The 15,446-nt window shown below is 45.1% G+C and overlaps 1 protein-coding gene across 7 annotated transcripts in view; it reads left to right on the forward strand.

Moving 5' to 3' along the window:
* Positions 1 to 1,103: 1,103 nt before the first annotated feature.
* Positions 1,104 to 15,446, forward strand: part of OGDH (oxoglutarate dehydrogenase) — a 282,477-nt gene continuing 268,134 nt past the window's right edge. For 4 of the 7 annotated variants that reach the window (XM_029604206.1, XM_029604212.1, XM_029604205.1 and 1 more), the window contains exon 1: positions 1,105 to 1,281. The gene's annotated coding sequence lies outside the window, so the exon portion shown is untranslated. Of the gene's footprint in view, positions 1,282 to 1,432; positions 1,555 to 1,712; positions 1,821 to 15,446 lie in introns of those variants that run through there. The other 3 variants (XM_029604213.1, XM_029604209.1, XM_029604208.1) reach the window with 3 other exon arrangements.

The raw sequence follows: 15,446 nt of genomic DNA on the forward strand, positions 1-15,446 counted from the left end.
CACTGGTCCTGAGTCCATCTGCTATACCCTAGGAAATGCAGGTTACCTCCATGTTTCTCTTAAAGGTAGCAACTGCTCATTGTGAAAAAAGCATTTCACAATGAGAGCGATGACTAACAATACATACGGCTGAAAGTCACCAACAAACGGAAAATTTGACAATTTTATTATTTGTTACCCATTATTAAATATTAAATTGAAACAGTATACACATATGATTATCCCAAAATCATATAAATGGTAACCCCCAACCCATCTCTCATTTAGATTATATTACTGAACTATGTAACCATAAAATATTGGCACACCATGGATAACCTAGAAACCTAACCAACCTATTTTGTGCCGAAATGTAAACCCTTGTGATGGTATATTACTAAACGACGGTATAGAAAAATTTTAAATAAATAAATAAACTGCTACTGTGTGCCGTTATCCTGTGCTATGCTTAAGAGATTTGGCCATAGAAGCAGTCTGTGGTTTTTTCCCTTATGTCTCCGCAGCAGTACCCCAGACTGTAAAAGTCGGGGGCCCTCCTTGGTAACTATCCAAACCCAATTCCCCTTTTCCTCTGTCGTTGAAGCAGAGAGAAATATATGTTGGAGTTGTATGAAAAGTATCAATGTTAGCAACAGCGGCACAAGCAAGTTACTCCCATGCTTATCAGCTCCTCAACCTAAGAGCCCCCCTCTTCAAGCGTAAGGCTGGGCATAGCTGCATAAACATAGAATATGTTGTCTGATGAGCATCATGAAGGCCATCTACCCAATTTACTTCCTGTGTAAAGCCAGAGACACCAGTTGAACTCTGGCTTTCTCTTCACTTCTTGGTTACTAGGGTTTCTGTACGATAATGCAGTATACAAGAGGATAAATATGTATATTTTGGGATCGCTTTCAGGGCTGAAAATTACCTGGTGGTTGGGGGGGGTGTGAAACAACGCCACTACCGCAGCGCTAGAAACCTAGAATCCGAACCACAAAAATGTCCACACGTTCCAGGACATGCGTCACTCGGGCGGGTCCGTGACGCAGGCAGGGTGGGGAACAGGGAACTAGGGGGCAGGCCCTGCTCGCATCTCGCGCAGTAAGCGGGGAGGGGCGGAGCCGGAGTTGCAGCGTTTGGCGCTTTCTCCCTGTCATTTGCGGGCCGGAGGCGGAGCGGTCAGAACACATCAGGTCACGGGCTTCCTCCAAGTTACAGGGGACGTAGAGGGGACTCGGTTCTCAGCACTGATACCGATAGGCACGAAGGAGGGGGCAGGACTGGGCGGAGCTGCAGGTACGAGCGGACTAATGCACGTTTGACTTCGGGAAAAGCCGGGTTTTATATGAGAGCGTGTGATAATTTTATTTAAATAATAAACCCACTTTAAGGCGGGCCTTCTGAACGGAAGAGGGACGCCGCCATCACCTCTATTACATTTAGGTGGCAACCCTCTTCCTTCTGCTCGTAAAAGGTTTGCCGGGGTTGGGGCTCATTGTGCCCCCGCCTTCCCCCCCTCGGGATGGAGAAAATCTCTTGAGTGTCTTTGCTGCTTGCCGTGGCTCCGAGGTAGGTAGGGAGGGTGGGAGCGGAAGTGATTGGCAGCCTCGTTCTCCAACAGAACGACTTGCCTCATAAACTCTTTCTCCATTTAGCTTCCTCGCTGATGTGACTCACTTCGAGGGCGGGAGGGAAGTGAAGCGGCGGGGATTTTGATTGGTTCTTGGAAGGAGACATTCAGAGAGGAGGAGGCGGGATTTAAATGTTTTTTAGATTGGGGGGTTTGTGTGTACCCTACTCATGGTGGGTGGACGTGAATTACAGGGTCTGTGCAGGTGGGTGATCCACAAGGTCGTAATAAATCAGAGGAACCCGGGACGCTTGCAGTCAGAGCTGTCTTAGTGCAATTCTTGAATTCAAAAGATGAAATGATTGCAGGTTAATTTTACAGTTATAGTTGTTTAAATTGTTTTCTTTATACCTTAGGTTTTAAAGCAGTTGTCAATTATGTGTTTAGATCTTGTTAGCTAGACTTTCTCCTCTATATGAGAACAGTTTCATAGTTTTCCTTTTACAAGTTTGCTTCCAAATTGTTCTGCAAAAACTGTTCCTTTGCTTCTCTAGCTATAAGGTACTGATGGGTCAGTGCGATAAAGTGTGTTCACCGGAATGCAGTTTTATCCATATTTTGGTACAGGAAAACGTTACTCACGCTGCTAGAAGGAGTTTTACCTGCACAAAACTTGCCTTTAAAAATGTGCGCTCAGCTCAGTGCCCTCACGTGGAAATTCCATGCACATGAAGGCACTAAGTATTCCTTTCCGATGCAGAGAGGGCCGTTGGCTGAGCTCACATTTTCTTAAATCTACTTCACCTCTGACAAGGAGTAAAGTTTCTAATTCTGGATCAGCAGTAGAGGCTTGACAGTGTGTGTATTTTTTTAAATGTAACTGGCCTGATAGCTGGATAAGGAGCACAAGAAAAGGATATGCTCTCTCTATTCAGCCCCTTCCTTCCTGACTTAAAATGTGTTTTCTGTCTGTGCTGATGGCATATTTTAACTCCCGATGCATTAGCTTATCGCATTGAGAGTTAAAAAAAAAAATTAACCTGTACACTAAAACTGCTGAAATTCAGCGCACAGGTTATTGCATCTGCCTGTATAAGGGGTTGAATTAGCACAAGTTTGACACTGAGTAGTAGTGCCAATTGTCAAGCCTTCTGTTCATTCATGCATCTTTCAATCATCTTTTGAAAATGTAAAGTATATGAACTATGCAGATTTCATATGTTTCAAATTCATGCAGACCACCTAGTCTGCTATTGCACTTGCCAAACAAGATTACTACTGCTTCCGACTGACAAATTCTTGCCCTCTTTTTGTTGTGCTAAATTCCCACTTCAAACTTTGCTCACCTCTTTTCTTCACTCTCTGCCCAGACTATGGCTGACTACTTCATGACAAGATTCACAAAATTAGTCTTGAGTTCTCAACCAGGCCACCTTTATCTTTCTCACCCCAATTTATTTCCTCTACTCTTCCCCTGGCCTCTGCCATTCTCTTCTCCTTTCCTGAAGTCATAGTGGAGGAAACTGCTACTTTTTCTCTTTCTCCAAGTTCACTATTTGTTCCTGTTCCCACCAAGTTCATCTCCACTGCAGGCATCCCTTCCATCGGTCACATCCTCAGTCTTATTATTCTCCATTGCTACTGTTCCTGCTTTCTTCAAATAAGCTGTAATCATACCACTCCTCAAAAAAAAAACCCTTCATGGGATTATCCTGTCCTGCCAACTATCATCCCATTTCTCTACTCCCTTTCTTTTGCCTCCAAATTACTTGAACCACTGCTGTCTTGACTTTCTTGCATCTCAAACCATTCTTGATCCACTCCAGTCTGGTTTTCCCCCCTCTACATTCAACTGAAACAGCCCTTGCAAAATCTCCAATGACCTGTTGATAGCTAAATCCAAAGGCCTTTACTCAGTCTTTTATCATTTTTTTTAACCTATCTGCAACTTTTGACACTTGATCACCATCTACTCCTCTATTCTCTGCCCTTGTTTAGATTTTGGGAGTCTCTTGACCTGGTTCTCTTACCTCTCCTATCGCACTTCTAGTGTTTTCTCTGGGTGGATCCTCCTCTTCAGCCATCAATTAGCGTGCCTTAGGGTTCTGTCCTGGGCCCTCTCCTCTTCTCCCTATATATTAATTCCCTTTGTACTCTGATTTCCTCTCATGACTTTCAATACCATTTTTATGCTGATGATTCCTAGCTTTACCTCTCTCCACCAGAAATTTCATCAGAAATCCAGTCCCAAATCTCAGCCTGATTGTATGACATTGCTGCCTGGATGACTTACTGCCACCTTAAGCTCAACATGGCCAAGACAGAGCTCCTTATTTTTCCCCTGAAGCCTACATCCCCTCTTTCTCCTTTCTCTGTTTATGTCGATAACACTGTAATCCTTCCACTCTCTAAACCCTAGGAGTCATCTTTGACTCCTCTCTCTCCTTTTCAACATATATCCAAGACACTGCTATAATGTGTTGTTTCTTTCTCTATATCACCACCAAAATCCATCCCTTCCTTTGTGAACACACTTGTCAGACCCCCTTATCTACTCTCATTTCCTCCCACTTATACTATTGGAACCTGCTACTGTCACGTCCACCAGTGAGCCATCTCTCTCCAATACAATCTATTCTAAATTTAACTGCATTGGTTCCCTATCCATTCCTGCATATTGTTCAACTTCTTCTTCTTACTTGCTCACGAGTGCCTTCACGCCTCCTCATGCACTCTGCTCATCAGAGAAGTCACTGCTATCTATAGCCTTCTTGTCTATTGCCAATTCTCGACTTCATGCTTTCTATGGTACCTGGCTTGGAATAGACTTCTTGAGCTAGTGTATCATGCTCTTTCTCTCATCTTAAATCCCATCTAAAACCCACCTTTTTGAGGCAGCTTTTGAATCTTAAGCCTGATTGTCTACTTTCAGCCTCATTAACTCATTTTAACTTTTGTCTTTAGAATTTGAAACTTCCCAGATCTCTTGCCCTATATGTTTGTCTTGATAAGATTGTAAGTTCTATTGAGCAGGGACTGTCTTGTGTTTGTATAGTGCTGTGTACGCAGAGTAGTGCTACAGAAATGTTAAGTAGTAGTAATTATGAAAGTATATCACATAATATAGCAAGAATCATGCATTGCCACTGATCCCTGCCAAGAAAATTCTTTAAGCAAGTAAATGGGGGATAAAAATCTCACTTCCCAGGACTGCATCCTAGCTACTTTAAAAAAAAAAAAAAAAAAAAAAAAAAAGTGCCCCCTCAAGCACAATATAAATTTCCCAGGTCAAAACCTTGAGTTTCCGGTGCACAGTTTTAATGCTCAGGTTAATTTTTTTTTTTAAACTCTTGATGCAGTAAGCTAATGATATGCTAATACATTGGGAGTTAATAAAATGGGCAGAAACTTTAAAATGTGCATTCAGGATAGGCCGAATGCGCTCATTAACTCGAAGGGAGGTGGGAGCCAAATCTGTACAGAAATCCCTGCTTGCCCACCCATTAAAAAAAAAATTCAGATTTTCATTTCTACATGGGGAGAAGACTGGGGGAACAACACTGAAGAAATCTGCAGTCTCTTTGCAACATCTTAGCGCGAATACCGTATTTTCCGGCGTATAAGACGACTGGGCGAATAAGACGACCCCCAACTTTTCCAGTTAAAATATAGAGTTTGGGATATACTCGCCGTATAAGACTACCCTTCTGTGTCACTACATAACCATACTGTATGTGGAACCCAGTATAAAACAACCAGCCAATCACGGCAAGCGATGTACCTTACCGGCGATTGGCTGGTTGTTGTATACAAATCCTGCTTGGATTGGTCAGCTCTCCCTACCTGCCCAGCCCTCCCTGTCTCCAAGACTATCAGAGCGGTAACGCATCCCTCTGGCCCACCCTTGTATCCTATTACCGGTACCTCCTTCTCTGCCTCTCAGATCTCGCTCCTGAGGACTGCAGTGAAGCGGCGCAGACGTGCATGAGCGAGATCTGAGAGGCAGAGAAGGAGGTACTGGTAATAGAGATGTGAATCGGAACCGGAATCGGTTCTGATTCCGGTTCCGATTCACATCGTGTCTTTTTTTTCGTCCGGCCCGATCGGGTTTTTTTTTTTTAATCGGCTGCGCCCAAGCCGATAAACAAAAAACCCACCCCGACCCTTTAAAACTAATCCCTCAGCTTTCCCCACCCTCCTGACCCCTCCAAAACCTGCCAAATTAAATACAACCCCCCACCCTCCTGACCTCTCCACAAGATCTGCCAAATTAGTTTTCTACAACCCTCCTGACCCCTCCAAGACCTGCCAAAAGTCCCTGGTGGTCCAGCGGGGGTCCAGGAGCGGTCCGGGAGCGATCTCCTGGACTTGGGCCGTCAGCTGCCAGCAATCAAAATGGCGCCGACGGCCCTTTGCCCTTACTATGTCACAGGGGCTACCGCTGCCATTGGTCGACCCCAGTGACATAGTGAGGGCAAAGGGCCGTCGGCGCCATTTTGATTGCTGGCAGCTGACGGCCCAAGTCCAGGAGATCGCTTCCGGACCGCTGCTGGACCACCAGGGACTTTTGGCAGGTCTGGGGGTGGGGTGTTTTGTTAGATTTTTATTTTTTTTATATTCACTCCATAAGACGCAGACATTTTCCCCCCACTTTTGGGGGAAAAAGTGCGTCTTATGGAGCGAAAAATGCGGTAATTATTCGCCCTATAAGACGACCCCCGGCGTATAAGACGACCCCGGACTTTTGAGAAGATTTTTAGGGGTTAAAAACGGTACTTCCCAGTTTTACGGAAAGGAGAGCGGATAGATATGAATTAGAAACTGAATGGAAGAAGAGAAAATGCATTGTGCAACAGTTACATGGCCAAAAGGAATCCAAAAGATTTGCTCGGTAGCACCCAGGCGTTTTAATCTGTTGTGCCAGTGAAATCATATCTCCGTATCTCGCTTCAGAAGCGGCAAGGTCAAACTCTGCAAGGAGCATTTCACGCATCACAAGCATTCAGAAGATTTCCCTCTCTAGCACGCACTCACTCACTCACTCACTTTCACACTATATCAGACAAACCTGGAGAGAGAGAGAAAGAGAGACATCACAATGGTAAGAGCTGTAAAGTTTTTTTAGAAGTTTTGATGCTAGCTGAAATTTATTTTATTTTATTTTTTAGGAATAACTAAAACTCCATCTCACCCTCTGCAACTTTTCTTTTTCACTGTGTTCACTATCTTTTTTTTTTTTTTTTTTTTTTTACTTTTTTTAATGTAAGAACATAAGAAATAGCCATGCTGGGTCAGACCAAGGGTCCATCAAGCCCAGCATCCTGTTTCCAACAGAGGCCAAACCCAGGCCACAAGAACCTGGCAATTACCCAAACACTAAGAAGATCCCATGCTACTGATGCAATTAATAGCAGTGGCTATTCCCTAAGTAAACTTGATTAATAGCCGTATTTGGCTTAGTTTGCTTGTCTTATTTTCTCATGTCTATCATGTGCTTGTTTAGCTTTTATTTATTTATCTATCGAGTTTTATATACAATCATTCAGATTCATCATCATAAATCCATCATTACAACAAATATGAAGGTTACAATGTTAAGGGGGATAAACAGGGTTTCAACAAGATTCCAACTGTTGTTAAACACAGGGGGTATCAAATGCTAGTTATTTACTGTTTTGTTTTTAACACTTTTTGCCTTGATTCTCCCTTCCCCACGTCTTCATTTCTCTCTGGCCTCTTTGCTCATCTCCCTCGCCACTTAATTTTTCCCCAGCGGCTCTGATCTTTCTCCCTGGGTGGTGCGCCTGAGGGTAGCAGCTTTTCCTGGATTGCAGAGCACCGCAGTAGCCGCTTCCATGTCCAGTTCTGCCACAAAGTGACGGCCTGCCAGAGCAGCAGAAGCCGCCCTTCTCCCTGGGCCATGCTAAGCTACTGCGTGCTTACAGTGACGTCGTTACCTTCCAAGTAGCCCCCTCCCTCCCGAGACTCAACAGCATAGCCATTTTTTTTTTCTTCCCCGATTGGGCAGCCAGCAATGCCCCCTTTCAGGATTGCTCACGCCTTACCCCTGGGGAGCCGGTCTCCCAGTTTGCTGACCCTTGGTTTACTTATCACTGTGGAAACTGACCAAATTGCTGAGCCAGAGTTGGGGGTGATTTTTGCAGCTCCTCTGTCTTTAATGCCCTTTCTGGCTTTACTTTCTGTTTCCACAGCTAACTTGTAAAAGCTAAATGCTATTAGAGGCCGATGCAGTATTAGCCCCCGTTTGGCCGCGTATTTTCGACGCGCTATTTTTTTCCCCTTATACAGTAAGGGGTAATAGCGCATGGAAAATGCGTGGCCAAACCCCCCCCTCAAAAAAAACTAATAGCACCCGCAACATGCAAATGCATGTTGATGAGCCTATTAGTTAGTTAGTCCTGCGCGAACCCGAAAGTAAAATGTGCAGCCAAGTCGCACATTTTACTCTCAGAAATTAACTCCTGCCGGCACTGGGAAAGTGTACAGAAAAGCAGAAAAGAAACTGCTTTTCTGTACATCCTCCGACTTAATATCATGGTGATATTAAGTCTGAGGCCCCCCCCCAAAAAAAAAAATCAGCCCACGGCTCTCAGGTTGGAAGACGGACGCTCAATTTTGCCGGCGTCCGTTTTCCGAACCCGTGGCTGTCAGCGGGTTCGACAACCGACACCGGTAAAATTAAGCGTCGGCTGTCAAACTTGCTGATAGCTGCCGCTTCTGCCGGGAGAGTGGCCTGGGCGCGCGTCGGGAGAGTGGGTGCTGGCTCTCCCGAGCATTTTACTGTATAGGCCCGTTAGTGAGCTGATGCCAGTGAATAACTGTGATCTTTGTTAGGCTTGTATTATAGTACCTTTGCCATGATAGCCTAAACTACTTAACTAAATTTCGAAAAAAAAAAAGCATAAGTTAACCTGTTCTCCACAGTTATCAGATTGGCATAGATGTTTCAGATCATTGGTATTGGATATGAATACTTTGTTGGGTAGAGGCTCTTCTACTTCCCTCATTTAATGTGATGGTCTCCAAACTACTGCCTGTGGGCCAGATCCAGCCCTCTGAGCTACACATATATCTGGTCTGCCCGCCTTACCAGAAAACGGCATCCAGCTTTGCCATGGCCCTGGCAGAAATCATTGAAGAGCGCCTGCCTGTGTTCTGCAAATCCCACTGTGGGACCAAGTGGCTGCAACACTGACTGACTGGTGCATCTTTTGAACTGTGTTATTGGAAGGGGGACTGTTAGTGCCAGAGCCTCATCGGAGCGGGACGGTCTGGGTTTGAGTGTCTTATTTCAGGGCACCCCACTTGGTCCATAGAGTGGACGCAGCATGGCTGAATTCAGCCCCTTGGGCAGCACCTAGATGAATGTGTGTGCAGTGTGGGCTGCTTCCCTTTGCCTCACAGCAGAAGACAGAGGTGATGTACGGACCAGACGAGAGCAAGACACATGGCCAGTAGACTTGTTCCCTGCCCCCCCCCCCCCCCCAGAAGGAGAGAATGCCGGAGGAGATGTAGGACAGAAGGCCAACAGCTTCTTCTAGAGATGCTTTTCCTTGCTTCCCTGAAGTCAGTGCAGGGATAGCCAAGAAGCAGCAGAGACCACATAGCCTCACGTGCAGAATGGGTTGCATGCGTTGCCAGTCAGTCGGTGCTGTGAAAGAGAGCATGCAGAAGCTGTAGAAGGCCCTTATGTTGGTTGTCTGCCTAGGCCACCTGCTGCTACCTGAAGGACAGAGAGGAGGGGTGCTGAACTGTGGGTGTGGTTTTTGTTTTGTTTTGGTTTTTTTTTTAGTGTGTGTGTGTGTGTGTGTGTGTGTGTGTATATATATGAAGTAATGTTTTGGAGGGAGAGGAGAATGTAATGGGAATAGGGGAGGCGGAAAGGAATTTGAAGGAGAGAAGAGTGAGGGGAAAAGGAATAGGGTTGAGAGAGAGGGAACTAGAGAGCAAAAGCATATGGGAGATGGTGCCCTATATTCATTCACTCCCTCCTTTCCCAAGGGACAGATGTTGGGGGGGGGGGGGGGGGGGGTATGGTGGCAGGGTTGCCAACTTCCTAGAAAAATTATTGAAGGCCTTTCTGCCATATCTCTGTGGAAACGTTGCTGCCCTTACAACCACCTTTCGCAGCATTTCAAATTGCCGAAAGGGCCAGAGACTCCAGTGGGACTACACCACTCTTCAGCAAAATTCCAAGGGAAATGTCGCATGCAGTCCTTCACTTAAAGTTTGGGGATTTCTGATCGAATGGACAGACTCAAATTCTTAAATGTTTGTCATAGCTGCTGCTATTTCCTCTATAAAACACTCACCATTATCCATAAATCCATTTACTCTCATGACTCCAATTGGCTTGATATTCCTTTCAGCGTTGCACACCCGAATTGGCCCATTAGAACAATTAACAAAGGAACCCTGCTCGTGCCCTCCCTCAAAATAGCACACCTTTTCTTCCACAAGAGATCGTGCCCTCTCAATTGCGGGCCCATCACGCTGGAACTCCTTGCCCACAGGCCTCCGTCTCGAACCATGCTCCTTCAAATTTAAGAAGAAACTAAAAACATGGCTGTTTAGAGGCCTATCCTGACTAGCCAACCTCACTCTCCTATCAGTATTTAGCCATTTACTCTTACTGACCCTTGTAAATATTACTATGCTGTTATGATGTTACCCATATCGCCAATTATGGATAGTTACCTCATGTTAAGTAGTTTTCTTGCAGTTGTACTGTATCTCTACTCTGTTCTTGCGTGATCCCCCCCCGCCCCCCTTAATCGTTGTTATCTCACATTTTTATTTTATTTACTATTTTTATTCTTTAAATTCTTGTTTACTTCTGTAAACCGTTTTGGTGAGCTATTCGCTTTTGAAAGACGGTATAAAAATGTTTTTAAATAAATAAATGTATTTTCCAACCTGCTGTTTGAATGTGAACCGTAATGATGTCCCCCACTAATGCCGGTATAAAAAAGTTTTTAAATAAATAAATTCTATATTGAGCACCAGAAATAACAATAAAATGTGTTAGGCATTGCTTTCTATATTGATATTTCAGTACAGATCCCTGTAAAGAACTCAAGATACCAGGTCACTTCTCACCCATTAGATAACTTGGCTTGCTCTTCTGTTTTTAGATTTGTTACATCAGAGCTTGAAAGTTGTTCTTTTGGCTCTTGAACCTTTGTGTGTTACTGGTACATTTTGTGCTTAGGAAAGCTTACAGTGCTAGAAACTGAAGTCCTCTAAGGTAAGAAGACAAACAAGCGACAGCCTATGTTGCTAGTTCCCTGTTGCTATTAATCTGCCCCGGGGGATGAGAGCATGGCATTGTAGAAACTCCTGTTGTGATTGGAACCTAGAACTGAGAAACGTTATTGCCACTCATTTCACACATGCCAGAGATCAGAGCCAGTAGCGATGGTAATAACTTGCAGTGTCTACTGACCTGCAGATGAGTTTAACTAAAAATGTAGTAGCAGCAAATGACCTTGTCTCCTGATTACAACCCAGTAAGCCTCTGCTACGTTCCCCACACCCCCCCCTCCGTAGTTTCATTTGAAATATACTTGTGAAATATTGCCCATAATTTAAGTAAGCAGTCTTTTTTTTTTTTTTTTTTTTTTTTTTTTTAGTGCAAGTAGGTATCCTATGGACAGTTTGTATTATGTGTATGCAATTTCTGCCCGGTGCACCCACTTTCTTAATCCTAGTTAATAGAACTACTTCATTCCACTTTTTATATATATTTACTTGGAATCCATCTCATATCTGTTTAGTTTATATCTGTATGTATCCATTACTCATGACCTAGATGCCTTGTTACCTCATGTAATCTGCCTTGGGCTTTTTTTAGGAAAAGGCAGAATATGAAATGCTTCCTTTTTTTTTTTCTTCCTGCTAGACCAGTTCTTACCTATGGGATTTCCCCTTTCACAGCTGACTGAGACACATCACCTCTTTCATGATCTCACTCTGGACTAAAAGGGAGGTGTTGTCCTGGCCTGCTTCCATGTAAGGACTGGTAGTGAAACCCCAGAGCAAACCTGTCCTGGGGACCCCCACAGTCAGTCAGGGTTTCAGGATATCCACAGTGAATATGCATGAGGTACATGCGCATATCATGGATACTCGGTATGTGGAAATGTATCTCATGCATATTAATTGTGGGTATCCTGAAAACCCGACTGGCTGTGGGGTTCCCAGGACAAGTTTGGGAAGCCCTCACACATGGGCTAGTTTCGGTCCTAGCCTGAATGAGCTTTATCTGCTCCTGGGAGAACAACCCTTAGGGACTGATTTTCCCACTGATTCCTTGGTAGGGTATTCCTAGTACCTTGAGGGGTCTCTGGATTTCCCAGAGAGGTGGTTCACCTTTACTTAGATGAGCCAGGGAGAGCTCTTCTTTTGTGGGGGGTGGGGGCACCAAGTGGTCCTCAAAACCTCTCTCTGCCCTTTCCTTTCTGGGCAGTGACTAAGGGGCCAATACAGAAAAAACCGCGGGAGAGCTGGTGAGCGTCTGCTCTCCCGGTGCGTGCCCAGGCCACTCTCCTGGGCTCACAATTCAGAAAGAAAAAACATGCAAATAAGGGCCCACGGTAAAAGGAGGCACTAGGGACTCTAGTGCATCCCTAGCGCCTCCTTTTTGACAGAAGCAATGGCTGTCAGCAGGTTTGACAGCCGACGCTCAGTTTTACCTGTCTGTTCTCGAACCCGCTGACGGCCACGGGTTTGAAAACGGACGCCGTCAAAATTGAGCGTCCGTCTTCCAACCCATGGGCCCTGGGCAGATTTTGATTTTTGGGGCCTCCGACTTAATATCGCTATGATATTAACAGGTCTATACTGTAAAGTGCGGTTGGAGATTCCCCGTCTACAACTCGCTGTGGGCGCACAATTGGGACGCGTAAAGCGATCCTGCGATACAGTCTCCAGTTTCACAGATCATAGCTGTAAGGGCTTGGTGTTGCCATGACAACAGGCAGCCCCCCCCCCCCTCCTCCCAGGGCCATGCACAAAGGCAGGAAATATAAAGGCCCAAGCATGGTGGAGTCCTTTTGCCCCATTTGTGAGGGCGATCAAGACCCCAACTTCTGAGTAGAGGATGACTTCCCCTCCCCCCTGATGCTAGGGAACAGCAGTTGAAGGCAGATACTTTAAATGAGCCTGGTCAGTCTTTGCTAGAGAAATGGGAGTCCCTTGCTGTCTGGTAGGTAAAATCTCCTTGCCCATCCATTGGGGCTCGCTCCTGCCAGGATGTCCAGATTCCAAAATGCCCACTAAGGGGGTACAGCTGGGGCAGAAAGGGCCCTGACAGGGGGTGGGGTTTTTTTTTCCGCCAGACTTCATGGTATTATGCCATGCAAAAGCATGGAAGACTCCCACTAGCTAATGTCCCAGGTTGTAGTTATCACCTAAAGGGGTCAATATTCAAATGGTTTAGGGAGGGCCCTGAACCCACTCTGTTGGGCTACATGTCTACTCAGATTTCCAGGGAAGCCCCCTAAAGGGGTCTTTAGGGGGCTCTCAGGAAGAAGGGGTTCTGAAGAAGAATCGACAATAGTATGGTGGTTCTGGAAAGAGAAGCTTTTGACACTCATTTCAGGGGTAGTATCCACCCTGAGGATAACAAACCCCGGTCCAAAGATCCCCCTATGGACTGGATCCCATTCTCCAGGGAATTAGGAAGCAACCAAAGGTGTTCCCATTACACAGCAGCTTGAGGTGCATGGTTCTAGTGGAATGAGAGTACCACCAAGAGGGACTCAAAGGGTCGGGACTGTGAGTAAGATTTATCCCCTACCTCTAGAGCAAGAAACAATCTGAGAATCCTGCAGGTCGATGCCTTGGTCTCAGCAGTCGTGCATACAATGGCTGTCCCTGTAGAAGTGGGGATGCCCTTAAAGGAACCCTCAGGCAGGAAAATAGTCCCTACTAAAGCAGTTCTTTTCTACAAATTCTACGGTCTGCCATTTGTGGAGGTTAAGTAGCTCGAGCAGCCTTATGTTGGGTCTAGCTGCTCTCAGAGAGCACTGAAACAGTTTGCTTAGTCATATCTTCTCAGCAGATGCTATGTACTGTATGACCTGATAAGGATATTTTCTAGGGCATTGGCTTCTGGAGTAGCAGTCAGGAGACTCCTATGACCGCACAACTGGGTGGCGGATTCAGTCTCTAAATCTCACTTTTGAAGTTACTCTTTAAAGGAAACCACCTCCTTGGAGAGGAGTTAGAGAAGCTGGTAAAAGATATGGGGGAGGCAAAACCCTAGAGGCTACCTGAAGATAGGACATGTTTCAGAATGCAAAAATCTAGGGTCCAGCATCTCCAGGACCGGCATAGATACAAACTAGTTAGAAGCTCTCCTTCAGGTGCACAAAGCAAGAACCATCCCTTTTGGGGGCTAGAAAGGCCAAGACAGAAGCCCCTGCAGCAGCAGATGGTAACCGAGCGACCCAATGATACACAGCATGTCCCTCTGACTATAATACCTATAATACTATTCAGAGTGGACCCAAATTATGACAGACCAGTGGGTCCTAGACATTGCATGAAGAGGTTATGCCTCAGAATGTACTAAGCAGGTCCCACAGGTTTTTATGATTTTCCCTTGCGCTTCTCAACTCAAGAGTAGCAGTATAGGGGACATTATTAAAACTGTGGTGATAACGTGGTGTGGTTGAAGCCACCATTTTCTCAACAGACTGCATGATGGGGCTCTACAGCCATTTCCTTAGGGACTGCAGGCCTATATAATCTGGCCTATATAATCCGAGCCCATCTGTTTTATCCTGCTTCTTTCAAAAAGTTGTGTGTTGTTTTTTTTTTTTTAAACTGAATCTGCAGGACCTAGTTGTGCCATATACTTTTCCTTGTCAGACACAAATTGTTTTTGCCCAGGCTGCATACATCTCTAGGGTTTGACCAGCAGGGATGCTTGCTTGTGGCCCCTTTACTACCTATTTAAGGTTAGGAAAACTTACATCTGATCTTCCAACCAGACCATCTCCCATAGCTAGTATTTCAACCTATCTGACTACGGCAGAAAAGGGGAAAGCTCCCCCTGAGCGGAAGAGGTTGCCAGGTTTCAGGCATCTGAATTTGACTCTTTTCTGTGAACTTGTTTTGAAGAGCTCCTTTCAGAGAGGGAAGACCTAGAAGAGTCTCCAAATATGGAGGTAAAGATCAGGAGGGGTGAACCTGGAATGACTGAGTGCACCTGCACATTAACATTGTGAGGTGTCATAATCCAATATCAAGCCAGGACATTTTTTTATTTTATTTTATTTATTTATTTATTTTATTTATTTAAGGTTTTTATATACCGGCAATCATGACAACATATCTTGCTGGTTTACATAAAACAGGGGTGCAGTATATACATCAAACTGGAACTGTGTGTCAGAAGGTGCAGTTACATATAACAGGGGTAGCAGAACTGGGAGAAGGAGGAAGAGAAAGGATAGAATAGTAGCGGTTAAACAATATACAAATTAAGTGCTATATACAATGCATGGTTGAAGACTGGTAGTTTTGAGGAGGTGATAGTGGGGTCGTTAGATTGTGTCCGGGAACGCTTGCTTGAAAAGCCAAGTCTTAAGTTTGTTTCTAAAAGTTAGGAGGCAGGGCTCCTGTCTGAGATCTGAAGGAATGGAGTTCCAAATGAGGGGACCAGCTGTGGAAGTGGCACGATCTCTTAGGGTAGCGTGTCTGGTCGTTTTCGCAGGGGGTGCTAGGAGTGAGCCTCTGTAAGCGTCTCTGGTTGGTCTTGACGAGTTGTAAATTTGGATTGGGATTTGCAGATCAAGGGTGGTGAGTTGATGTATTGTTTTGAATATGATGGATATGGCTTTGTACAAAATTCGGAAGTGTA

This window comes from Rhinatrema bivittatum, chromosome 5, assembly GCF_901001135.1.
Source record: "Rhinatrema bivittatum chromosome 5, aRhiBiv1.1, whole genome shotgun sequence".
In the NCBI taxonomy this organism is placed as follows: domain Eukaryota; kingdom Metazoa; phylum Chordata; class Amphibia; order Gymnophiona; family Rhinatrematidae; genus Rhinatrema; species Rhinatrema bivittatum.